We start from the raw sequence: 26972 nt of genomic DNA, 5'->3' as shown, positions 1-26972 counted from the left end.
AGGCGGGGAGTGAGCTGTTAGTGGGGTGCAGCCCCATAGCCAGGGGCTGGCCCTGCCAGCATGCCTGTGTTTGAAAGAGGTGAAGTGCTGAACTGAGCAGACTGGGAGGCAAGGGAAGGTCCAAGTTATTGGAGAGGAGCCAAGGAACACGCTGAGTTGTTGCTTGTGCCCCAAAGTCAGGCGCAGGCGAGATTGGCGTAGGTGGTCTGAGGATCTGTCCTTCAGCTCTGACATCAATGAGGTGGTCACAAGCAAAGCTGCAGGCCAAGACAGATCGAACATGTCCAACACCAGTTCCAGACCCATTCGGGGCCCAAGGTGGTTGTGTGGGCAGGTGTCTGGCAGCTGTGACATCTATGAGGCAGTGTCAAGCATAAGTGCAGACCAAGGCAGAGAGGAGCAGAGGCTGGGCAGAGGGATCATGGTGCTCCCCAAAGCCAAACCCAAGCAGAGCCAGTGCAAGGTGCACCGGGCAGAACCGATCGAGGGGAAGGTGGTGGAAGCGCCAGACCCTACTGCTGTGAAGCCTGCCCTGTGGGATTTGGGAGCCAGCGATGGCCCTGACCTGCGGTACATCAGTGAGGAGGAGATTCGCAAATGTAAGGCAATGAATGATACTGTTTGCCCTCAGGCATGCCTCTGGCTGACACTGATACCAGTTCTCACCCCTCCTCCCACCCCAGAGGCATCCACAGCTTCAGGCTCCTCCCTCCTGCCCCTAGTCAGCTTTCCCAGGCCCATGCACCAGGCAGGAGGACTGGCCCTGCCTCATGCCTGCCCCCACCCTTCATTCTTTTTCCCTGCTGCATCTGGTGGTTTCTTTCCTCCTCCCTACCCCAATGTCCAGTTCTGGCCCCTTTCTCAACCCCAGGCTGGCCGAAAGCTAAGTTTTCCAAATAGAAAATGTATGCTACAGATTTCATTGCTGTAGAGGAAGTGTCTTACAGCTCTTCTGTTTACTTTGGTTGGCCTCTTAATTTATTTAAACGTTAGAATAATTAAGCTTCATGATGAATGTGACTTTGTAGCTGAAAGGTATTGTTCTCTCAGAATATTCAAAAATGGTGAAAGAATGAACAAAGATAGTATGTGAATGAATTGTGCCTTTATACACAAAGCATGCAAGTGCTTGTGAAAGCTTTTCCTTGTTTGGCGGTGTAAAGTAAGCCTCTGAGTGCTTTCACACACCAGGTAGCAGATGGGTAGTGTTGGATGAGGGCCCAAAATAGACTCTTCATATCATTTTGGGGGATTTATAACACAATTACAGGTGTGTCTCATTTGACCCTGTCTCTACAAAACAATGATTAAAAATTAGCTGGGTATGGTGGCTTGCACCCACAGTCCCAGCTGCAAGAGAATCTCTTGAGCCTAGGAGTTTGAGCCTTCAGTGAGTTATGCTGGCTCCATCTCACCATTGCACCACTCCAGCCTGGGCAATAGAGTGAGACTTTGTCTGTTTAAAAAATTGTTTTTGCCCAAAACAGCTCTTTGTTTTAAGATATTTGACATATTGAGCCGGTGTCTGACCACAGTAATTGACCACAGCATCTCTTACTGCTTGAGACTTTCCCTGAAATGTGCTGGTAATAGCAGCCTAGAGGAAGGTGGTTATATTTGATAAGTAGAGGGAGGAGGGCATATATGTGATTCATCTAAAAGTTGCATCCGCTTATTTAGGTGAAAGTTTGAAAAAGAAGTCCCAGCCCCAGCCTGGTTTTATTCCACATGCATGGAGAGATTCTGTGATTTTTGCATTTTCCAGTAGAATTGGGACATTGGTGCCTTTATTTTCTTGACATTTATTACTAAAAGCTTTTCTCAAGACTGTTAAAAGTGATTAAAATGGTTATGTAGCTTTAAAAAGAATCTTTTTTACTCACCTCACTTATGGCATTGTTTCCTTTTCTTCCTCTGCAGATATTGCTTCTGACCATCCAAGGGCAAGCACGCTCTTCCTCAGAAAGTATCAAATGAGTGGTGAGACAATATTGTTTCTGCCTTCAGAGAAAACCTAAACATTTTCTGTCTTGTGTATTACAGAAAGTATTTAGAGAAACTCAGATATTAGTTAAAAATGTTCAACTTTTCATAGATTTACTTGTTTTATTTTCATATGTGATATAATTTCCTTTAGTTGTCACTGTTTATGGAAACACACAGACTTTGTGTTTACACATTTGGTGACATTTTTACCAACACAATTAATTGGCCACATGATTTAGTGTGGTAGTCACAGATTTATGCCTTTTTCTTCATACATCTTTGCCATTTTTCCCTTGCTCTAAAGAGTACGTTTTAATAATGAGTGATAGGATTTAGGCCACAGCTTGGATTTCACTTGAGCAAATCAAAAGAATCCATTGTTCTAGATTGGATCTGTGATTTTGGCCTCCTTTTTCACAGTGCTCTAACCACTGTCACATCCAAGTCGATGCTAGAACTTTTTCACTGGAATGTAATAGAAATGTAACATGCCCTGTGCTGTTTTCCGTATTAGCATTAGTGTGTGAAACTAAAGTTTCCATATCCCGCCTGCTTTAGGATGAGAATTAGAACTGTAGGATTTTTCTGTACTGTTGCTTATGTTCCATAATGTTCTGTTATCTTACTTTATTTTCAAAAAAGCCATACACCATGTTTTTCAGTTAATTTTAACAACAAGAATACAAGAACTGGGGGTTCTAGAATAACATCTGAAGTAATGCAGCACAATAAAAAAGGGGTTGTTCACCTGCATTTTCATAGTTTGTGTGGACTTTGTCTGACTTGAGCTAGTAATTTCTGGTTAGGTTTGTTATATTTCTCAATTTCTTCCAGGAGCCATGGGCTTCTCACACATAGAGTGTATGGAAGTAGAAGAAAACTGATCCCCTGCCCTTGTCAGTTCAGTGGTGAGAAATGTGTGTCAATGAGACCAGTTCAACTTCAAAGAAGGAGGCATTGTAGGGAAGAAATTGTGGCCCAAGTCCCTCTTTGGAGCTTTTATTCTTTGGACCTTTGTTAGAACAAAATGATTGTGTGTGCTGAGGATACCCTGTTCAGTTAGGTTGGCACACTCATTTTGACATTTAAGTTTAAGAGGCTATCTTTCAGTTGAGTAAACACCCATTTATTTTTTCAGTAATGTATGAATAGATGACCAAGAAGTCATTTGGGATGCTTCCAGATATTCTAGTGCATCTTGAGATTGACTCCTGGCCAGAAACTGGTTCTTAGAGCTGTCAGCTATTGGATCCTGGTAATGAAACTAAGCTATGTGTAAACGTAGAATCAGAAAACAAAACAGTGCTGCATAGGGGTTGAGAAATACAATAGGTAAACATTTTTATTAGCTAAATTTCTCATCTGTCCCACATTGTGGCATTTTTATGAAGGAATACTTGAGACGGGATAATTTATAAAGAAAAGAGGCTTTATTGGCTCACAGTTCTACAGGTTGTACAGCAGGTGTGGTGCTAGCATGTGCTTCTGGCAAGGGCCTCAAGAAGCTAATGATTGTGGTGGAAGGTGAAGAAGTCTTCTTTCACATAGTGAAAGAAGGACCAAGAGAGAGTGGGAGGTGCTGCAGGCTTTTAAATAAGATCAGGCCAGGTGCAGTGGCTTACACTTGAAATCCCAGCACTTTGGGGTGCTGAGATGGGCAGATCACTTGAGCCTGGAGTTTGAAACCACCTTGGGCCAACATAGTGAGACCCTGTCTCTATGAAAAATTTAAAAATTAGCCAGATGTGGTGGTGCATGCCTGTAGCCCCAGCTACTCTAGAGGGGAAGGCGGGAGGATCACTTGAGCCCAGGAGGTTAAGGCTGCGGTGAACCATAATCACACCGCTGTACTCCAGCCTGAGCATCAGAGTGAGATCCTGTCTGAGAACAACAGTAACAACAACAAAACCCCAAGAAGATAATGCATGAACTCAGAGCAGGAACTCACTCATCACCAAGGGGATGGCACTAAGACATTCATGAGGGATCTGCCCTGGTGATCCAAAGACTTCCCCACCTCCAACACTGGGGATTACATTTCAACATGAGATTTGGAGGGCACACACATTCCCTAATTTGTTTTCCCTTTCCTTATGTACATGGGGATTCTTTCCTTTGAACGTAATAGAATATGTGTTAGGTTAAAAAGTAAAACTGTGTTTTTAAATTTTACATTATGAGATTCATCATGCTAGATTATTTAAATGTTAAATTTTGTTTAAATTAAACATTTTTTTAAAATTAATTTTTTTATATAGTGATAATCAGATTTATCTTGTTTTATATAGTGATGATCAGATGATTAGCAACTACTTTTATTCTATGGTATTTTATTATACCAGAATTGATTAGTTATATTTTTATTTTTAGTGCAAGGAAAGAGGAGATGCTTTCGCCTATATTCTGTAAGTAAGCTTTTGAATAGTTAAGCAATTAATTGTTTAGATTAAAAGTCTATCTGTCATGATTCCTTAGAAATGTAACAGGGACCCAGTGCTGTTAGCATGATCCTTTTTTGTGAATTTTCTAACTCTTTTCTATTTTCCTAAGTGTCAGATTTATGCAGGGAAGTCTAACTTACTGTGCCCATTTTTAAGACTGTCTGACATTTAAGTTAAATTTAAATAATTTGGTTGTGATATAAAGATCTGCCTCAAATATTTAATCTTTTAAAATCAAATAAAATTGAAAATAGCTAAGTCCATTTTCTTCAGCACTTTCTGCTGACTCCCTGTCATAGCAGCTGAAAGCGTAGCATCCTCACTCCACTGTGACCTTATTTCCCTCCCTGTTTCTTCCACCTGTAACACATTTTTAATTAAATCATGAATTGATATTTACATGATTATGACTATGCACATATTATTCACTGCTGAGTCATATAATGTTCTGAGTGTGCCTCCTCCTTGTACATCCTTCATTCTTTCTCTTAAATATTTCTGAAACCTGAACCCTTCTGCACTTCTCCCAGATAACCTCCCTTTTCCTAGCCCATGATGGCTCATAAAGCCAAATGTGACCATTAGCCTCCAGCGGGTCTCTTTGTTTTCACATCCTTCATTTTTGTGTGTGTGTGCGGAATTGATTTTCTGACTATATTCCTTTGGCTCTCTAACAACTATTCTTCCCCAACAGTTGTAGCGTTTGTTATATGCCTATCAAAAATATGTTTGATCTACTAAAAAATACACTGCATCTTTTTTTCTTGAAGCAAGATTCCTTGGCCTTTCGTTATCCTCCTCAGGATAGACTGTGTTTTCCTAGGCTGCCCTGCACCTGTTGGCCTGGGAGCTCTCTCTGAAATCTTCTGGGACCACTAGTGTTGGTTCCCTGAGTCCTAGAGTGTGCATTGCCCTCTGCCTTGTGTTACTCCCCTGTGGTGCTGGAGCACAGTTTCTGAGGAAAGCCTCATGTATACACATGTTTAGAGATCTGGGCTTTCTTAAAACCCCTCCTTTGATATAGAGTATAAAATTCTAGAGTGAAAACTAAATGTCATGGCTTGAAGACATTTTTCTATTTCATTTTTATTATATTGTTTTTGAAAGTATTGCCACTGTGTGATACATCATATGTAATCAATGTTTCCATCTGTCAAGTTTTTAGGACCTTTTCTATCCCTGAGATTCTGAAATTGTATCACAGAGCTTGGTAGGGACCTTTTATTTTACTGTAGCCATTAAGTCTACAATACAATTTAGAGAATTTTTCTGTGTGCTCTGTTTTATTATTATTATTTTAGTCTAATGATTCAGATGTTGGACCTCTTAGACCAGTATTTCTGCATTGATCTGTAATTTCCTCACCTCCGATTCTCCAGTTTGTCTCTTGTTCTGTTTCTTAGAGATTCTTTGACCGTCCATGCTAACTGTTCTATTGAATTTTTTAAAATCTCCCTAAGGGTGTTTTAAGATTTTTAAAAAAGTTTTGTTCCTGAATTTTTACTGATCCCAGGAATACCTTTTTCCTGTTGTTTTGATCTCCCATTGGAGGCTTTGCTCAAATGTGTGGTGGTCTTTGGCTTTCTCTCATTGAAAGCAGGACCTTTTTTTCACTGAGGGGTCTCACTGTAGGGATTTGGATGTCGAGGCAGCTTTTCCTTTGAGGGACATCTGTGTATTATATGAGGGAATGAGGGTGTTTTCTTTGCCATGGTTCAGTTTTCTTCCAAGAAGGGCCTCCCAATTTTCTGCTTGGGCAGTGCAAGCATGGCTGCTGGCTTTCCAGAAGCAGGGTTGCAAAGCAAGGTGGAGTTTCACTTTGTGTGTGCCATTTACTCTCATTTCCCAGGTTTCAGCCCTGGTAGGTCTGAGCTCAGAAACCTTCAGGTATAATATATCCAGAGAATACACATCCACATTCCTTATAAGATGGGAGGGCAGGTGGACCTGGGGTTCTAACCACAGATTTACTATTGACCTTGCCGGCTCTGTTGTATGTTTCACCCCAGGTACCATGTGCTCTGATTTTGGAGACTGTGTTGGGTTCTTCAAAATACACAGGATTGCTTGTTTCTGTTCAAGTCACTCCCTGTGGGCACCAGGGCTGTGCTTTCATGTCAGTTACCACTCTATCTGCTTGTCACCTTGCAACATTGACTCAGAATCATCTGCTGTCAATCCTGTCTCCTGGTCCTGTGTATAATGTTTATTTTATGACTAATTCTTCAGAAGAAAGAGAAAATAAATTTGTGGTCAATCCATCATAGTTAACCCAAATTTAGAACCTATATGTAAGTGTAAATCTAAGTTTAAATTGAACATAATTGTGACATTAATTCAGACAATTTTCTAGTTATACCTCTAATAAGCATATTACACTTTTCCACTCATGCCTCATGTAATAATTCTGTTCAAACTCCATACCTGCCATGTGGTCCCATTGCTGTGCAACATAGATGGAGCTGATTTTGTTAGCACAGAAAGTATTGGAAATTTTTAAGTTAGCTAAAAGTCATTAATTATTTTTAAAACATTTAAAACATGTCTTATAAAAAAGTGGGGAGAAAAAAATGATCTTGAGGGCTGGGTGTGGTGGCTCATGCCTGTAATCCCAGCACTTTGGGAGGCTCAGGCAGGTGGATCTCTTGAGGCCAGGAGTTCGAGACCACCCTGGCCAACATGGTGAAACCTCATCTCTACTAAAAATACAAAACCTAGCCAGGCATCGTGGCACACGCCTGTAGTCCCAGCTACACGGGAGGCTGAGCCAGGAGACTTGCTTGAACTTGGAGGTGGAGGTCACAGTGAGTGATAGGAAATTTTAAATTAAAAAAATGGGGACAGATATCACCTAAAGCTGTACCAACTAGTCTGTGTTTTGGTGCATTTTTCCTGTTATTTTTATTCTCATATATGGAATTTTCCTCAGAATTGACTTTTGTTATGTTAAAGTGTTACGCTGCTTTACCCCTAATAGTAGTGACCTTAAGGGATACCTTCTTTCCCTTTGAATGAAAGTATCTGAATGAGTCCTTTTTTATTTTTATGCCATATTTGTTTTTGAGACAATAAAAGTATGTACATGGACACACATACACTGTTAATGTAAACTATAACGGAATAGCTTAAGAAACAGAGTTTAGCTAGAGTTAAAACATTTCTATCTTAAAGGGTAATTTGGTCCTTCAAATTGTAATATTGTTCAAAAACATCTTGGATTTTGGTTAAGAAATAAGTGAATTTGCAGTAAAAAGCATCCGAAGCAGCAAAATGCTATTGGACTCTGTGAGTATTTCTGATTATTGGCTACTGGCAATGTTTAAATGCAGTGTAGTTTTATAAACAACCACTAGATCTTCTCCCTACCCTGCCTTTTTTTTCATACTAGCTCATTAGTAGTAGATCCAAACCTGTTCTGTCTTTAATGTGTTTGTGAGAGACCCTATGGAAGAGTGCGATAACATGATGCAAACAAGCATATTAAGAGGAGGAAGGAAGGCTCATCTGAGTTAGTTTTTTTTCCAGTTAAAATAATAGGTATTTTGTGGTTTTAAATAATGCTGTCGATCTTTTCAACTATTTGGTGACTGGCATTTGGCTACTGGGATTATTTTTAAGGAAGAGCACTTTCTTTCTCTCTCTCTCTTTCTTTTTTTAAAATTTGAGATAGAGTCCTGCTCTGTCACCCAGGCTGGAGTGCAGTGGCACAGTCTCAGCTCACTGCAAACTCCGCCTCCAGGATTCAAGCAATTCTCTGCCTTAGCCTCCTGAATAGCTGGGATTACAGCCACCCAACACAATGCCTGGCTAATTTTTGTATTTTTAGTAGAGATGGGGATTCACCATCTTGTCCAGGCTGGTCTTGAACTCCTGACCATGGGATCCACTCACCTCAGCCTCCCAAAGTGCTGGGATTACAGGAGTAAACCACCTCGCCTGGCCAGGAGGAACATTTACTTAACATAGTTCAGGCAGTTTCTGTATTGACTGTTGCACTCTCAACAAATTAATAGATACTTTGAAAGTGTTTTAGAGATAGTTTATTTTCTACAGGGCTCAAAAGGTTCACTGTCATATCTCTGATAGCACTGTGGATGAATTTTCACTGATTTGTATCCGTAGGAAGATTTACTTTTGAAATTGTAACTGATTTAAATATTTGTTAAGCTCTTATTGAACTCCTTAATTTCTCCCACATTCTGTGCTCAGCAGCTGCAGGTAGGAGAGAAGGGGTCCTCCCTGCCCTGGAGAGGCTCACTTTCTCATGAGGGGGATGCTCTGCAGGCAATTGTATCATGTAACACATGGTGAATTAGACTGATGAGTACACAAAACCAGAAATGTTTTGTGGTGTGGCTGCAGACAAAGGGATCCCAGAAGGTGGATGAAGTCAAGCTTGCTGGGACAAGGGGGAAAGGAATAAATATTCCAGACAGAGAGCAGCATGAGTGAGGCAGGAATGTGCCATAATGTGCATCAAATAACTTAAAGAATGAAATCAATTAACCTTTGAAATGAATGCAGAGTATTCTCACAAGTTCTCATTTGAGTAGTGTAATAGCAGTCTTATGTAAACATGAAGTGAAAGTTAAATTCCCAAAGTTGTTTTCATCATCTGATTTTTGGATGTGAGAGAGTCTTAAAGCAGTACTATTTCCATCCTCCCACAAGAAAACAGGCCCAGGGAGACCTATGGCCCCTCACTTGTTTGGTGACTGAGCAGCTCCGGCACACACAGTCTCTGACTCTAACACACTGGTTCCATCGCACTCTCTCTTGAATGCACACACTGAGGTTTAATAACTTAGTAAATGTAGTATTAGGTCTTCATTTACTGCAATCAAATGCTCTTGTGTCAATATTATTTAATGTATGACATTTTGTTGCAGTTAATGAATAACAGAAATAGAAAATCTCAGTGCTTTTTACTGCATAAGAAAAAAACATGAAATTCCATTTTAAATGTTTCCCATTATTTGTAAAGGGAATTTATAATAGAGGCTTGCCAGGTTTGATGATCAGTGTCATATCAAGGGCAGCATTTTATAACCCATTTCTCAAACATCATCTGTAAAAGTTAAGAGCCTCCAATGAGTTTTCCATAGAGCTGCACATGATACCACACTCAGGCAGGTCACGGGGTATAAAAAATACCTTAATGCTTTGTTGTTTGACATTTTGACAAAGGGAAAAAACCCACACTTTTGTAAGTTCAGCCTACTGTGATATTTTTCTCTATCTTCCTTCTTCTTCAGTTACCTCCATGGCATCTTGATAGAAAATACAGCTCGTGTTCCACCATATTGCTAGATAACAGCACAGTCAGCAATCCTGACCTCAGCTACATATTAGAAGGGTGAGTACAATGAGGCTGCCAAGGGCTGAGTGACAGACCTCCGTATGCTAAAAGCATCCCAGCCATCTGCTGTCATTTCAGCCATTTGGTTGCCCTTTTCAGCAAGCAGTTGAAGAAGTTGATGTCAATGATGTATGGATTTTTCAGGACCTAAGTATGAATTTTCTGTTTCTCTTTTAATCTTAGACACTGCATGGTAAAAGGGAAAGCCAGTTAGCAAATAAGCAATCCCAGAAAAAGCATGGCTATTTATTTGATGCATTTATGTTATGACAGTATTGAACCTAATAGACAGGAGAGGTGCTTTTTATTGGTTGTTTCTAGGAAAAATTATTAGTTCTTTATGGGCCATAGGCCTAAGATGATGGGCACTACTTTGGAAACTACTCTTGGAAGAAGTAACAGCTTGTCCTCCAGTGGCACCATAGTGTATCTGCATTGAAATTTTCCCATCATGCACCAGCACTTCATAGACCACAATCAGAGATGCCCTTTCAAAACACCATTGAAAGATGGGTTCAAGTTGGTTTAAAAAGCCAGCTCCAATGGAGATGTCCAGGAAACATTATTAACATCTCCTTTGATTCTGAGTGTTGATTTTCAGAAAACAGTTTGACAAGTGGTACCTCAGAATGTTAATCTCCTTATCCCTAACTTGACTTTCCAGTCTATAAACATGACTAAGTTACAAGCTTAGTTTTGTCTCTAATGTACTAGTTTTTAAGCTGTCAGTAACTTCCACTTTAATCAAAAATGACAGTTTATACTCATAATAATGTGACTTTCCTCTCTCATGTATAACAATAATTGAGATCCAATTGTGTTTCAGCAAGAACTGGACTCTACCTGTGTCTAAAGCCCTGAGCTTTGACCTCTATGGTGTTATCACTTAATGTTTGTATTCAGTCCTAAGTAAAAAGCCACCCTTTTTTGGCTAGAGTCCCTGGCTTCTTCTGAATTCAAAAGATTCTAATGTTTCAGTATGCAATTCAAAAGTAGTTTTTAAGCTCACCCTTGTTCAAACAAGTAAAAGTCCTGCTTTTTTTTCCAGCATAGTTTAAATTTTACAAGTTTTTTTAAAAATTGAAATACATATATTTTCTTTTTTGGAGAAGGGGTTTTGCTGTGTTGGCCAGGCTGGATTCAAACTCCTGAGCTCAAGCAATACACCCAAGTCAGCCTCCCAGAATGCTGTGATTAAAGGCATGAGCTACCATGCCTGGACTAGAAGTCTATTTTTGAAGCACAGTAAGTTTTAATTTACTCTCCAGTTTTAGAAGGGATTATTTGGTACGTTTGCTTTTGATGAAATAAAGGTTTACTGAGCAAGTTAATATAGCAAATTGGCTTTTAGGAAAGATTTTGAAAAATGTATTTCACGGTTAGTAGAGCGTTGTTCTCAATGGAAGAAGTGAGCCATATTAGAATCACTTATACTGTTTCTTCAAAATATATGTCTGCAAACACATGCATCTTCCCAGCTCCACCTTCCCTCCATCTCTGGGCACTCACAAGCCTTTTAGAAAAATGGGGAAGTATGTGAGACATCATTATACGGATAAAAGCATCCCAGATGATTCTGATCTTAACCCTAATCCAGTCATTCCCAAACTTTGCTGCACATTGGAATCACCTGGGGAACTTTACCAACAACCCTGACGCCTAAAGCATACCCAATGCCAATCAAATCAGAATGTCTCCAGCTGACATTGAGGCCCTGTTTAAAGCTCTCCGGGTGATCCAGTGTGCAGTAAATATGGAGGCTACTGCTTCCCTTGTGTGAAAAAGTGATGGTTTTAATATAAAAATTACATGTTTTCCCTGTCATTTGCTCTTCTTTCTACCCATAAAGCCTTTCATCTGTGCGAGTGATTTCTATCTATGTGTGCATATGCTTCAATTTATACCATACCATAGTGTTTTGTGAACACCTGCAGTTCACAGGAACACTGTTCGGGGACCTTGGGCAAATCAGTTTTAAGCCTTGGTTCTCTTAATTGTAAAATGGGTGGTGCATGGAGTGTTACGCTGTGTGTTTAGTACTGCTTATTTTAGGAGAGCTGCAAGTGTCATCGATTTTTGGATGCATTATAATGTTTACTAATAAATTTTCTACTAATCATGCATAGGTGACTTTAAATTACTTTATTTGGTATAAAGCACATTCATTATGTGCTTTTAGAGAAATAATAACAAATGGGTGAGTAGGTGATGGTGAACTAAATCAGCCGAAGTGCAGGGCCTAGCAACTTAAAAAGCAAAACACTACTGTCTGGCCTAAATGTAAGCATAAGTACACATAGATATAAGTAACTTGCACAGAATGAAAGGTTCTATGGGCAGAAGAGCAAATGACAGGGAAAATATGTCATTATTTATACATAATAACCATCTGCAGACACAAGTCTTCTAACAGCATATTGCCTAGCATTTTGGTTCTCCTATTTTTGCTGTAAAGTCAGAGGACTAAAACAAAAGGAAAGTGCTCATGTGGTACTGTTTTGAATAGAGGATTTCAGGGCCACTGAGAGGGTTCCCTCCCCACCCTTTAGAAATATATCTTCATGCCTAACAAATGATAAAATCAGTTCCTACAATTTTTTTTTTCCCTCCACAGTGTGATTCTGGCCGTATATTACACCATAAGGCACAGGTGAGCTCTTTGAAACCTGTCTTGTTATTCCAGCTCATCACTTTGTGTCATACAAAACATGCTGTTAGGTCATAACTCTAGACATTATAAGCTGCAGAGTGCTTATTTTACAGTGTTACAGTGAATCATTTGTGGGCTTTTTAGTCTGTAAGACTCTTTTAAGTTATTAAGGATTCCAAAGTCTATTTGTTTATGTCTTTGTTTGCAATTTATTTGTAAAGAAGCAGTAAAAAGATGCCCTAGCCTCACACAAATATATAGTAGGAAAAAGGTGTATTTTTAAAGCTTCCAGGTAGCTGTGGGTATTCTTTAACCCCACCAAAACTCCAGAAGTGCTAACTGATTAAAATAGTTATAGCGGGATTGTACATATCAATGAATTCGTTCACTAATAGTCACTGATCTTTCTTGTACTATAAATGGATCTTTCCCCTTACTGGCTTTTACAATATTATGCATTGGCTACTTGGTTTATTTAGAGTGTCAAAAACTGACTTTCATTAGTATCACCACCATTATAAAAATGTCTTCAAATATGGAGATGCTGTCAAGCTCACAGTAGTAGGTGTGAGTTTTCAAAGTCCTGATTTTTAGCTTGAAAGTTTTAGCTTTATTATAGACAAATACTTGTTATTTTCCTTGAAATGACAGACTCACTTGACTTAATTTTATGGATAATAGTCAGTTATATTTTCAGATAAAAATGGTGTTCTGTGAAAAATTGGCTTGTTCAGCTCACAGTTTAATCACAAGTGCTTTTCTTTAACATGACCATACTTCAGTATGCAGAAGTGCTTTATGTGAACTTTCTACTTAGAATAGTAAAAAGAGAGATCAAGATTTAATAACACCATTAATTTTTACTGTTTCATCGAGGACATTCTTCAGTGAAACATGCTACTTTAATAAAAACTGCAAAGGGCAGTGAAGAGTGGAATGAACACTGGTATAATTTGGTACCACTGCCCTTATTCATACTGAGAAACCATCAGTTTTACCCACTTTTGCTTTTAAACAGTCATTACAAGTGTTGAACAGGGAGAAAACAATCAATGTTTTAATACTTTTAAAAAGTAATAAATTATTTGTGTGTTTTATTTTCAATCAGCTTCTCAGGATGAATTAGTATTCTTGTAAGAACAGTTTGGGCCATACATGGTGGTTGACACCTGTAATCTCACCACTTTGGGAGGCCGAGGTGGGAGAATTACTTTGAATCAGGTGTTTGAGACCAGTCTGGGCAATGTGGCAAGACCCCATCTATCAAAAAAAAAAAAAAAAAAAAAATCAGCTGGGCATGGTGGTGTGGACATTTCATCCCAGCTACTTGGGAGGCTGAGGCAGGAGGATTGCTTGAGCCCACGGAGTGAAGCCTGCAGTGAGTCAGGTTTGTACCACTGTGCTCCATCCTGGGTGAAAGAGCAAAACCCTATAACAACAACAATAACAACAACAACCAGTTTTGACATCATGGGTGGCCTAGGGAATCACAGGGGTCCACAAACCACATTGGGAGAACCACTGGTTTCCTAAATGATCACATAACGTGTTAGTTTTTTAAGTTCATTAAAGACTGGCCTCTTTTAAAATAAAAAGGCAATTAAGTCTGTAACTCAAACTACTTCAGCAAACATGAAGTATAATAAAGATTTGGGAAATCTTAATTGATTCTAAAAAGTTCTAAAATCCTTATTGCCAACAACTACTGCTTTCTAAAATGTTTTGTGTTTCACCATGAGGTTAGAGGAGTAAAAATAGATATAGCTTATTACCATTGCCTGTTAGCGGGAGTCAGTATTTAAAGGCAAGTCTGGCTCATCAATGTAGAAAAGACTTCCCAGTTCAGAACGTGATGTGCTGACGAAAAAGAGGTCAAGAAACCCTCTGAAGGCCAAGATCCAGGAGAAAAATTAGCAACAACTGTTTTGGTGAACAAATTTTACCAAAGCAAACAAGAAGTATCTCCCTCCACCCTCCATGCCCTACTCCCAGCAGATACTTTACTAAGATATTAACAATTCCTGAATTAATTTATTAAATGCACATTCTTCTTTTATAAATATGGAAATAGATCTCTGGATATTTTGGATGAGCCAATACATCCATTTTCAGTAAGTGTCACTTTCTCTGAGGTTCTATTTATGTCTTATAGAGTTGTGTTTATTTCATGATGAAGTCAAAATTATCCACCATTAAGTCTTCACTAAGTTGTGTCTAATCATTTTATGTAAGGAGTGTTGTAAATTGGACACACTGGAGTGACAGCTGACTTACAGCTTTGTTTAATTTGTGTGCTAAGGGGAATAAACATACCATCCAAATAACAAAATGTGTCATTTTAAAAGGTATTTTTTATAGCAGCAAACAATATAAATATTTGTAAGTAGTCCTAACAAATATGCACAAACTCTGTGAATAGATTTAGAAAACAATTTAAATTTAAGTTTGTTTAAATGCTATAAAAACTTAAAAACTTCCTTCTTTAAGCATATGATAGCCACGGGGCCACCTTAGCACCTATGTTTACAGAAAACCAAAAATATTTTAAGATCCTACTGTTTATACTTTTAGAACTAAAAGACATTTTATTCCAGCAAAATTATTGTAAGGGACATGTGGGCACAAATTTGAATATTCTCATCTTGAGAGTCCTTAAGAAGTTTTCTTGAATGTTTATATTACCTTTTTTCTTCTTTCAGCAAGAAAAGATTCCCAGGAAATCCTTTGAGGATGATCCCACACGCAACTGCATTTTTGAATATTTCTGTGATCTTTTTAAAGTCACAAAACTAACAGCTCCATATGCAATCGTAGCATTGGTAAGCTATTTCTTATCTATAAAGCATCTTTAATAACTGGTCTCCTACACAGTGTATGGCCATGTTTCTAAATAAAAGTCAGTTCCTAAAGTTATCCTCAGATCTTTTAAGAGAAACCTATGCAAGCAAAGTAAATACACATATTAGAGTTTAATCATCGTCATGTTTTAAAATGATGCCATTGCTTTTCTTATCACAGAATAATTACTACTAAAAGCAGCAGGAGAGACTTCTGGTTTCTCCCTGAACAGATTCCAATGTAGGTCTAAGCTGAGTTCCAGGCTGTATTTCCTCACAGTTCTGACCTGGAATTGCTGCTCTGAATGCTTTGTTGTTCCTGGTGACCTCTTGTGCCTGCTCAGGAAATTGCCCAGGAATGTGGAACCAATAAGACTTGAACATGGGCTTTGCTAGTTAGCCTGCCAAGCCATAGCTGTGTCCTTACCTCTGCATGGTTCTCACAGAATTCCTGTGGTGAGACTCATTCTGAATATAAAGTCCTGTTCAGATGGCTGGGATTGTTTGACCCCTCCCCACACTAACCTGTAGAGGAATGTCAACCACACAGCCTGGAGAGAAAGGATACTTAGATCAGTACCCTCTCCTTTAGTATCCAGCTAGAGCTTAGGGGCAAAGGCTTCTGCTGGGCACCTGTATAGAAACCTCTCCATGAGCACTGGATCAGATGCAGGCCATTTCATGGAGCTGCAGCCATTGGGAATGCTCAGCACATGCTGGAGGGAAGCAGGAGTGGTACTTCCAGATGGAGAGAGAGAGAGCTGATACAGGAGGGAAAGCTGGATTGGAAGAAGGGGGAGTTCACTGTATATATGCTATATTTGGTGTGCCTGTGAGATAGCAGAGTGACATGTGCAGTCATTATTTGAATCTATGGAACTGGAACATGAATCTGAGCAGTGCAGTCATCATTTGGATCTATGGGACTGGAGCATGAATCTGAGCTGGAGGTAAGGAATGAAGAGTAAGAGTAGCTGCTCAAGGTGAGGCACGATGGCTCATGCCTGTAATCCCAGCTCTTTGGGAGACCAAGTCAGGTGGATCACCTGAGGTCAGGAGTTCGAGGTCAGCCTGGCCAACATGGTGAAACCCTGTCTCTTCTAAAAAATACAAAAAATTACCTGGGCATGGTGGTGGACACCTGTAATTCCAGCTACTTGGGAGGCTGAGGCAGGAGAATCTTTGGAACCTGGGAGGCAAAGGTTGCAGTGAACCAAGATTGCACCACTGCCCTCCAGCCTGCACAACAACAGCAAAACTCTGGAAAAAGAAAAAAGAAAAAAAGAGTAGCTGCTCAAATGCAAAGAAAGTGTTTAGAATGAAAGTGGACAAGCCAGACATGGTGGGACACACCTATAGTCACAGCTACTCAGGAAAAGGAAAAAAAGAAGATGGACAAAAGATAGCTCTGTAAGGACTACCAGCATGTAAGGGCCAAACCCCCAGTAAAGTGGCCAGAGTGGGAGGAGGAAGAGCAGGAAAAACTGATAAGAACAAAGTGTTCACAATAGGAAAGGCTGTGGTCACAGTGCTACATACTGCCAAGAAGGTGCCCATTCCATAAACACCCCTGGGATGCCAACCCTGTGCCACTCTTCTAAGTGCTGGGGTAGAGAAGAGGACAGGTTGAGCACAGTCTTATCTTTATGAGGCATTTGTTTTAATGAGGAAAGCATTTCTTGTTTTAGGTAATGGCAAATAGCAAAATGATAAAGCAGGATACAGAGAGTGATGGGAGGGTCTCGCTGTTTCTGATAGAATGATCAGGAAGAGCCTCTCTAGAGAGGTCACATCTGAGCAGTGACCTGACTATAAAGTGAGGATGATAAGGAGTGCTGGCATTACAGGCAGTGGGATGAGTGCCAAGACTGAGACAGGAGCACATTTCATGTGTGTTCAAGGAACAGACAGCAGGGAGCCCGCCTGTGAGAGAAATGAAGGAAAGAATGGAAAAGATGAGGCCGCACAGGCCGTGCCGTAGCTCACAGAGCCCTTTGGCTTGCAGACCAGGGCACGAAGTTAAGGTTTTATTCCAATTTGAAGCAGGGACTAATGGTAAATCTTGAGCAGGGGAGTGCAGTGTTCTTAATTTAGAGGTTATCCCAACTGCTTTGGGGAGAGTAGATCATAGTTGGGAGGAGGGTTGGGGCAGAGAAGAGGACTTAGTAGCAGCTAGGCTGTTACAGGTGAGCCGTGACACGTGACGGTCCAGAATCTGAAGCAGTCAGCCTACAGTGAAGGTAGCCATAGAGGGATAGCACACGGATTGGAGGAGGGTAACTCACATGTAAGTATTATTCCCCAGGAGCTAGGCCAATGGCAATTCCCTGGACAAGATTAGGGCCAAGTGGAGCCTTGGGGTGAAGGGCTCTGGTTTGTGGGTGTGAAGGCTCCAGGGACCTCAGCAAGAGGAGTCTCAGGTGAGTGATGGGGGTGGGGGTGGTTAAGGAGAGATGGGAGATGAGCTGGCACCAGGGAATGACACTGTGAGCAAATGAGAGGATGTCCTGGGGGAGCTGGGAGGAGCAGGATGGGAACAGGCAACACATTCATATTGGGGAAAATCTCTGGCAGAGAGGGAGAAGGTCTTCAAGAAGAGGTGATTTGGGGAACAATGTTCTGCAAAAGTGGGATAGGATCCATCCATCATGCTGATAGAAGAGTCGATGTTAAAAGAGGAACTTTCTCACTGACCCTGGAGGGCAAGTGGTATCGATGAGTGTCAGCAGGTCACTGGCTTACCAGTAAAGATGACAGGAAGTTGAGGGCTGGCCAGTGCTGTTTCAGTGCTCTCTAATGAGTCCTGTGGAGTTGAACCCTGGGAGGGAGGGTTATTCCTTGGACACCCGACAGTGCAGAGTTTTGGAGAAAGGGAGCGGTGTCTCTCATAAGAACATGCCGTGTTCAAGGGCCATGTGATTTGGAAAACAGTTGACTTTGGAGAACATTGCCAGATCTGAGCCGCCAATCTGATAATGTTCAAGACAATAAATGAACTCTCTTAAAATGAACTGTTTTCCTTTCACCTTGATACAAAGACTTCAAGTAGCATAGAGTCATACTCTTCTACAGAGCACCCTCTGAGGTGGCAACACCTCACTGCTTATCTCTGTAACCTTCACTCAGCTCGTCCCTCACCCAGTTCTTTATAGGATAGAGATTGGATAGATAAAGAATACTTTGTGAGATTATCTCACAAACTACTTGACAGGTTTAGAGGCACCCCAAGGATACAGAGGCCGGCAGCTCTCTCTGCCTTCAAACCCACAGAATTGACTGAATGCAGATACTGTAGGACAAGAAATAAGTTTTCGTGAAGTGATTGTGGAGACATGGAAAATAGGGGCTGTGAGCAGGACTCTCCATTCATTCACATGCATTCCTCATCAAGGCACTGAATACAGGGACTGTTTCTCAGCAACAGAGACCAGCCCTTACCATGCTGTCTGCCTGTCAGGCACTGGGAAGCACTCTTGACCCGCAGTTCCTAAGCCTGTGTCCCGAGTGGGTTAGTTGTTGTGAAAAGGAGAAGACAGCAGTGTTCTCAGTATGACTTGGGTGCTACACATTCGAGCATGGCACACCTGTAAAATTCCTGTCTACCTGCCAGCCAGGTGTGACACTGCAGGCAGATGGCACTGTAGCATTTCCTGAACAACCTTAATCTGCACGAGGCCTGTGTTTGTGCTGCCTTTCATGAGTGTGAAGGTGCTGAAGGTGCCTTTCTTCATGCTCACATCCCTGTGAATGAAATTGGCATGGAAATTTCTGTGGGCAGAGTATGCTGCAGAGGTATCTGACTATGACTGTGACTTGGCCTCTCGCTTTGTCTGAGCAAAATCTCTGCAGAACATAAGAATAAAAGGCACTTACTTTCTGGCCAAAACCAGAAGAAGTCTTTCATTCTTAAATGTTCTTATCACCACACTGAAACAGAACTGAAATCAAAGACAAGTGCTCTATTTTGCAGGTGTACATTGAACGCCTTTTGACTAACGCTAACATCGATCTTTGTCCTACTAATTGGAAACAAATTGTCCTTGGAGCCGTGCTTCTGGCCTCCAAGGTTTGGAGAAATCGTCATCACTGGAGTATGGATGACAGCCAGAATCCCAAGGATGTTGCAGTTGAGACAACGTGAGTTTCTAAGGTTTTGGCAAAGTTTCTCATCATTTTCCATGCCTCATTTGCTCTCCAAGTTATCACTGTAAGAAATATCTTTATAAGTTTCATTGTGCAGATAAAGGAAATAGGCATAAGACCACAGGCTTCAATCTATCCAGCTTCAGTATAACAGTTTATATTTTCCACCATTAATGGGTAGGTCTTGATGTGTTATTGTTGTAATAACTGGCTGATAATCTGAAAAGTGTTTTTCTGATTTTTTTTGGCAAACCTCTTACAAGTGTGCTGTCAGAATGACACAGTACAGTAAATATCTTTATAGCTTTTTAGAAGCTGCCTGCCAGTTTCAGTCATCTTTTAAGGGGCAAACATCTGGCCTTTGAAATAACTGGCCACTGTTAAGGTCTTAAGGCCTCTGGACTATGCAGAAGTTACAGCTTTAACCTAAGTCATCCATTGTGTATTTGCTTTTGCTGGTCCTTGTCTCCCCCTTTAATCTGAAGATCTGTTTTTATAGGAACCTTGAGATATGATGTTAAATAACTACATATTTCTGTGCCCTGGCTCCTCCCCATTGGCAACATTGCATGTGTTTGGAAATTGGTCTGATGAGTTAGAAGCTTCCGCCTTTACCTCCCACAGTGTGAGAAGCATTTCTGGGGCATCACCCCATGCCCACCACACTCACAGGCTCCCTGGGTACTCAGACATTCACAGAAGCAGGCTGGGGGCCAGTAGTTGTTTATGAGAGTGCGGGGAGCCTTGCGGGTTCATGGGGTTTCTCCCAGATGGACCAACATGACACTGAAACACAGCTTCCCCAGGATTCCCTTCCAATTTGGCCTTATGACTACTGTGAAGTGAAGGGCCCTGAAGCAGGCAGGCAGGGTGAGCAGGGGGGCATTTCCAGCAGAGCCGCCCTGGCTGCCCGCTGGACAGTGAGGACAGCTGTGTTGGCTGCATCTGGTGCAAGATGAGGGAGCAGCTCTTGTTTACATTGAGCAGCAGCAGAAAAGATGATGCCAGGCAGTGGCACAAGTTAGTTTTGTGATCTTTGCCCGTGACTCCAGATAGGACTGTTATTCAGAATCACCTCAGTGTATGTCTACAATTGAAGATATAGTGTATATTGTAGATATACTGCAGTGTGTATATATCTACATTCAAAAATAACCACTTGGTGCCTGAGCTCAGTGGGTCATGCCTGTGATTCCAGCCCTTCAGGAGGCTGAGGTGAGTGGATCACTTGAGCACAGGAGTTCAGACCTGCTGGGCAACACAGTGAAGCCTGTCCATACAAAAATTTTTTTTAAAAATTAGCCAAGTGTGTTAGCAGGTGCCTGTAGTATTCCCAGCTACTTGGGAGTCTGACGTGGGAGAATTGCCTGAGCCTGCTAAGTTTGGGCTGTAGTGAGCTGTGATCACATCACTGCACTCCAGTCCTGGGTGATGGAGCCAGACTCTCTCTAAGAAACAGACCAACAAAAAAAACATTTTTGCCACCACTTTGCTAATAGTATACACCAAGTGATCATTGTGATATTTGTGGTAGCCATTTTAGCAAAGAGCGTGACAGCAAATGAATTTGAAACAAATGGAAGTACTTTGAAAGTTGCAAATGCTAAAGTGAGTTTAATCGTAGTCATCCATTTGCAAACTGGTCCCTCAAAGGAAGCAATATTTGTGACTGCCTGATTTCTCCTTACCTGCTGCCTAGCCAGAGCTGATTTATCAGTACAGGACAATTGCAATAGAGAAAGAGTTGAATTCATGCAGAGACAGCTGTACGGGAGACCAGAGTTTTACTATTACTCAAATTAGTGTCTCTGAAAACTCTGGGATGGTTTTTTAAAAGAATAATTTGGTGGGTAGGGGATCAGAAAGTGGGGAGTGCTGATTGGTGAGGTCAGCGATGAAATCATAGGGAGTTGAAGCTGTCCTCCTGCATTGAGTTGGCTCCTGGGTGGGGACCACAGAACCAGATGAGCCATGTTTATTTGTTGGGGTGGTGCCACCTGATCCCAGTACAGGGTCTGCAAAATATCTCAAGCACTGATTTTAGGTTTTACAATAGTGATGTTATTCCCAGGAGCAATATGGGGAGGTTTAGATTCTTGCAGCCTTCAGCCTCATGACTCCTAAGCCACAATTTCTAATCTTGTGGCTAATTTATTAGTTCTGGAAAGGTCATCTATCTAGTCCCCAGGTGGGAAAGGGGTTTGTTCTCGGAAAGGGTTGTTACCATCTTTGTCTCAAAGTTAAACTACAAACTAAGTTCCTTCCAAAGTTAGTTTGGCCTCTGCATAGGAATGAACAAGGACAGCTTGGAGGTTAGAAGTGAGATGAAGTCAGATCAGCCCTCTTTCACTGTCATAATTTTCTCAGTTACAATTTTTACAAAAGTGGTTTCAAATTTGTAATCATGAACACTTAGTTCTGCCATTTTGGCGGCTGAATTGTTTTCAAAACCTTTAGCTAAGCTGGCTGGGGCTCTGATTTCTAGTCACAAGATCAGAGAACATGCGGGGATATGTGCAGTTTTCCACAGAAGTGAGCTCCAGGAGCAGTGGAGGCAGAGGTCAGCTCCAAGAAGGCCGGCTCCAAACAGAGCTGTTTGTGTGTGAACAGAGAAACACCAGGAGCTATGCTCCAAACAGGCTGCTTCTGTGTATGATCTTGGGAAGCTGAAAAGCATTACGTCCAAGCGTTTAATAGCCATGTGTCTCACCCCACTGCTGTTGACTGTTTGCATGATCCCATTTTGAGTGTCAATTTAACAGATAAAAAAAACTGCTGTCCATCAGATTTTTCTTAAAGCTTTCCAACATCTATGTGTCTCCCTAGAATATATTTTCTTTCTAGAGAGTAGAACTGAGTAACCACTATTCAGAAATGCTGTGTCATAAAGGGTATGCTATTCAATCATCTAGTCTTTTAAAAAACCAGAAATCCTAGAAGATGCATAGTCTATACACAGAATCCTTTTCTTCAGTGGTTAAACCTCTATTAATAGATACGTTAATTCTGTGAAGTGCCTTTAATTCTGATAGTAAGTCAAGTCCTGATTAGCTATCTATTCAAATATTGTTTGATTTACATTTCTATAGACCTATGGACATGTGAACAGGAAATTAATTTTGGAAGTAAGTTCAGTTGGGTTTTAAGTTCAGCAAATGAGATCCCCACATCTTGGCTTGTAGTCTAACTGCCCCCTGCTTTCAAGCATTTGTTGACTTAGCCAGTGGGTAAAACGTTAAAACTTTCAAACCAAGAAACCAAATGTATTGTTTAGATATTGATCATTTTTAATCAATTAACTCATTACAGGGGTTACTCTGAAAGCAGCCAGAATGACTCTAACTGTGTACCTATTAATTTAGCCTTGGTGAGGGCAGCTGGATGACCATGAGGCAGAGGACGGCTCCCAGTCCTTTCTTCTCCCATTGCATCCAACTTCCCCACATTCTGTTCTGTCCAGGGGTGACAGATGCTGAGTCCTTCAGGGTTGCATTCCCAACTCAAGAGCAGCACTGCATGTGTTAAGGCCAGGGCCCTACTATTAATCACATTAGAAAATGAGTTTAGTTGAGCCAAAATGTCTGTCCTTGACTTTTCTGCCTTTCAAATTGTACATGTTATTCTTCCCCAGTCTCTTCATAATATTAAGGTGAGCAGAAACTTGCATTATGTGTCCTTGACATAGCCTTGTGTGCTGGAGCAGAGGGAAGGGGATTCTTTTTGCCATGGAATGTATCTTGCTTATGTATTTATTTGGGAGGAATTCTCCTTGTATCCTTAAGAGTTCTTTCTCCTCCGAGGTAATAGGGTGGGTCTCCGTGGGTCCATTTGTTGCCATGGTGATGTGCCCCATCTTCCCATTGGTGCTTCTCTACTTCAGTAAGTCCCTTCCTGTTATCGTCCTTGTAAACATGCGTGGAGCTTCTTCAGAGCTAGTAAATGTTACCCATCATTCCTGATCGTGATTGTGGGGTTTGTGAATGAGCATGGAGTCTGAGTTGTGCAGCTGCCCTAAGGGAACTGTGAGGAATAAGCCCCGGGTCAGCAGGAGGAGTGCAGAAGAGGCTTCTACCTATCCCTCATCCCAAACTTGGGGTGCTGGGATGCCGAAGAGACCCCAAGCAGCTGTTCCTTGTTTGGTCATTAGTGTAAGGACCCAACCAGACCACCTTTATTTGTTTCAAAACAGAATTTGGAGCCTCCTAGTAGCTCACAGTGATATTTTTAAAGATAACCCACTTGACTATTGTGTTGGCTTTATTGTGTTTCTCCTCCCCCAGGAGTAAGATGGAGAAGTGTTTTTTTGAAGCTACTTGAGTTTAATATCCGTGTGTCTACCAGTGTTTATGCGGAATATTACTTTGACCTGCGTGCCTTGGCATATGACCATGGCCTGTATGCTATATTTCGTTTTCTTCGCAAAGATAAAGCACAGAAATTGAAGGTAAGGCTGTGAAGTCACTTAGTGGAGTTTCCCATTGACCACAAAAGCCAACATCTGTAACAAAATCATATTAAGTAGTGATTAGGAAAATGAAAGCCTTAAAATTAACAGAGCAAAGTGCTTATTTCTTTGGCATCATATTTCTTTTCTTTTATGCTTTATACAAGAATCCTTATTATTATTGTTATTATTATTTTATGAGAAGGAGTTTTGCTCTTGTTGCCCAGGCTGGAGTGCAATGGCGCGATCTCAACTCATTGCAACCTCCGCATCCTGGGTCCAGCGATTCCCCTACCTTTGCCTCCCGAGTAGCTGGGATTATGTGCATGCACCACCATGCCCGGATATTTTGTATTCTTATTAGAGACAGGATTTCTCCACGTTGGTGAGGCTGGTCTCGAACTCCTGACCTCAGGTGATCTGCCCGCCTTGGCCTCCCAAAGTGCTGGGATTACAGAGATGAGCCACTGCACCCAGCCAAGGATCTATATTTTAAAAAATTATTGATATTCTCACTGCTTAGACCATAATTCAGAATATTTTTAATTAAATTTAATCTGTTCTTAATGGGTTTTGTTTTTAATCTCTACCTGTTCACATAACATTCATGAATAAACGCAGATGTATTCCTAATTATATCTAAATAGACAATGCACTTACTGCTCTTGACTGTCTTTTACTTAAGCAGTTTGCAGTTTTGTGTCCTTGTCTATTCTATATATCTCGGTGCAGTCCCAGGAGTTTGTTAGACAAAGCAGTAGTGGCTGAGAGCCTTGTGCTTAGACTGTATAAGGTGCCAGTGTTTCAAGTACTAGGTGTAGGAAGGACATGGGTTTTTCATGAAAATGGCTTCATGGGACAACATAAGATTTATGGCTTATGACTCTTGGTGAGTATACAGGAAAATTACAACTGAAATAGACACATTTAAAATTGGCACTGTCTCTGGTGTCTTGGTGGTACTTTGGAGTAATACATTTATCTACCACAATGTGCAAGTAAAGTAGCACCTTTTGGTGCTTCAATCATTAGGCTTCTTGGATGTTCCAAAACAGCCCAGCACGCACCTGCCTCATTAAAATCTGCTTGGAGTGTGTAGCAACTACTAAGGATTGGGTAGAATTTGAATCGCTGAGTTAAGTTGATTGTTTGGCACAAGTGTATGTTGATTATGTTGAAGGAACAAGTGCACAGGTAACAGACAGTATTGTTACAAGCTTGTCACTATACTCTTAAAATCTTTAGGAGCCCTATTTTATTTTTTACATGACAGTATCATCAAGCAATGAGTCCAATTTTAAAACTATAAAGTAAGTTCCTCTTGGCTCTGGCAGTCTTTTCATAGCTCTTAAAGGAGACTACCTTAGTGAATGGGCAGGGAGTTGCATCCTCAGAACCTGGCAGTGTAAACCTCAGCCAAAGCAGCTGCAAGGGAACCCTCTAAAGGAATCTGTGTGTGTGGCTTCTCATCAATGATGCCTTTTAAAAAATGTTGGAGCCTTTTTAAAAACTGTACCCGTTTTCTCTTTGATTGACTTTCCTAGGCTATGTCACGGCTGTGTGAATTCAAAGACTTGCATCAAGATGTTGCCGCTATGAGAAGGGCCATCAGCATGGATTTCATCGGTATTTGGCATACTAATGCCATCTTACCTTAAAGAGAGAAATTAGCATTATAAGATCCTGGACTTGTCAACTATAAAGACTACAAAATATCACTTCTCCTGCTGAAAAAGACCAGCAAAATTAGGATTTTCTTTTTTTATGTTTCTCATTAAATTTTTATTGTTGTTGTTGTTGCTGTTGTTGTTGTTGTTGATTAGGATTTTCATAGAGCAGAGACTTCTTCAAATAACCACACTGTGAAGCTGGGTGATGGTGGCATGAACAGTGGGTGCCAGGTGCTACCTGCCCTTCTTGTTCCACTGAGTCCAGATGGCATTCCTAGGGCACCACCTTCTTGAACAACTCTTGGGGAGGAAGACTGTCACATGGACACAGCACATCCCAGTTCAGAGTCCACAGTCACCCACAGTCCCAAGCAGGCGACAGTCTGAGCTGAGCTGGAATTCAAAAAACTTTAGAATTGGCTCCAGATTTGTGAGAGTACCTGGGTTTGGATCTCTGTCCACTGAGGCACTGAATGCATGATGGCCCGAAACAACAAGTGTGGGAAGACAGAATGGCATGGGGACAAGGCTGTCATTACTCCAAGTACCATGGGGGCTCAGGTCTGTTCATCTAGTCTTTGGAGGGAATCTGTGCATATGAAATAAGGCTCCCACATCATGGTTATAAATGGAGAGATGAAATCATCTCATCTTCCCCCAGGCCCATAATGGTCATGGCAAAAGACAGAGTCTTGCTGTGTTTCCAGGCTGGAGCGCAGTGACAGGATCTCAGCTCTCAGCAACCTCTGCTTTCCAGGTTCAAGTGACTCTCCTGCCTCAGCCTCCCAAATAGCTGGGATTACAGGCATGAACCACCAACCCAGCTAATTTATATATTCTTAGTAGAGACAGGGTTTCATCATGGTGGCCAGGATAGTCTTGATCTCTTGACCTCATGATCTGCCTGCCTCAGCCTCCCAAAGTGCTGGGATTACAAGTGAGAGCCACTGTGCCCAGCTGCTTGCATTTACATCCACGATAAAGTGGTTTGGAATATCCCACTGTTAATTTGCGATTTCCTCCTCCAAACATAGTCTGTGGCCCTGTATACATAATTGAATATTTTCATGTATTGATATTTTGTGTCTGAAGATGAAATGTTAGATGAAACATGTTAAAACATTTCATGCAAAGCCTTCAGTGGTTGTAGAGTCTACTCTTTGGTGAATACACAATTCTTTTAAATATTAAATTTTTTATTAGATGTGATAATGATATTTTCTGTTTTATCTTCACTTGTTAGATAATAGTTACTTAACGTTCTTCCATAATTAATGACATTATATCTTATATTTGATGTAAAAAACTCCTAGAATATTTGGAATTGATAGTTGAAATTAAACAGCAAAATGAGAATTGCTGAAACCTAGTGATAATATACTTATGATGTGTTTATTTTCTATTATCTCTATCATTGTTAATTTTTAAAGTTTCCATGGAAA

At 40.9% G+C, this 26972-nt stretch overlaps 1 pseudogene; it reads left to right on the top strand.

The window, feature by feature from the left end:
* The first annotated feature begins 280 nt into the window (after positions 1-280).
* On the top strand, positions 281-26011 carry LOC135272929 (cyclin-Y-like protein 1B; annotated as a pseudogene).
* Positions 26012-26972: the final 961 nt, after the last annotated feature.

The sequence above is a fragment of the Aotus nancymaae genome, unplaced genomic scaffold, assembly GCF_030222135.1.
Source record: "Aotus nancymaae isolate 86718 unplaced genomic scaffold, 86718_ANA_hifiasm-v0.15.2.pri h1tg000155l, whole genome shotgun sequence".
Taxonomy (NCBI): domain Eukaryota; kingdom Metazoa; phylum Chordata; class Mammalia; order Primates; family Aotidae; genus Aotus; species Aotus nancymaae.
This window is presented reverse-complemented; position numbering and strand designations above follow the sequence as displayed.